Source organism: Salmo salar, chromosome ssa03, assembly GCF_905237065.1.
Source record: "Salmo salar chromosome ssa03, Ssal_v3.1, whole genome shotgun sequence".
In the NCBI taxonomy this organism is placed as follows: Eukaryota; Metazoa; Chordata; class Actinopteri; order Salmoniformes; family Salmonidae; genus Salmo; species Salmo salar.
In genome coordinates this window covers 89,190,180-89,191,190 of record NC_059444.1, presented here as the reverse complement: position 1 = coordinate 89,191,190, position 1,011 = coordinate 89,190,180, and positions in this window count along the sequence as shown.

Sequence of the window (1,011 nt, the reverse complement as noted above, 5' to 3'; positions counted from 1 at the left end):
CGGGATTTGAACCAATGATCTTTCGGTTACTGGCCCAATGCTCCTAACCGATAGGCTACCTGTTACCGAAAAGGGTTGCAAAATTATGGTAACTTTACCCAAATTCCCAGATTTTACAGAAATCCTACTTGGAGGATTCCCAGATGTCCTACTTATTCCCTCCTAATTTGGGGAAATGTGCAACATTAACATATAACCTAGAAGTCATCCTGTCTAACCCTAACCAGGTCAAACAGCAGCAGGGGAAATGTACAACATTAACATATAACCTAGAAGTGTCATACCCTGATCTGTATCACCTGTCTATGTGCTTGTCTCCACCCCTCTCCAGGTGTCGCCCATCTTCCCCATTATCCCCAGTGTATTTATACCAGTGTTCTCTGTTTGTCTGTTGCCAGTTTGCTTTGTTCATCAAACTTACCAGCAGTTTCCCCTTGCTCCTGTCTTGTTCCTGTTTTTTAGATTTCCCTGTTTGTGACCTTTCTGCCTGCCCCTACCCTGAGCCTGCCATTCTGTACCTTGTCACACCACACTGGATTATTGACCTCTGCCTGCCCTGACCCCGAGACTGCCTGCTGTTCTGTACCTTAGGGATTCTGATCTGGATTAATGACCCCCGCCTGCCCTTGATCTGTCGTTTTGCCTGCCCCCTGTTCTAGTAAAAAACTTGTGTTACTTCGACACTGTCTGCTTCTGGGTCTACTCCTAAAACATGATAGACTGCTTACAGGGTAAAGGCGTTAGCAGGCTTCAGTTTGGCTGGCGCCTAGCTGAACTCGGCTAGCCGAACTGAACAAAAAAATTGGCAACAGTACTATTTGTCCATTTTGAGACGCTGTAACCAGTATACACTTCCTCAAAATAGTCAGATTTGTTCAAAGATACTGTAACTCAAGAAATCTGTCATTCATTTTGACATTTTTTCAGAGGAGATCGTAGTCGTGCAATTGTCCATCTAACTAAGATGTTTGGTGCAGTATTTCATAATGAAAACTCTTGCATGAAAATGAG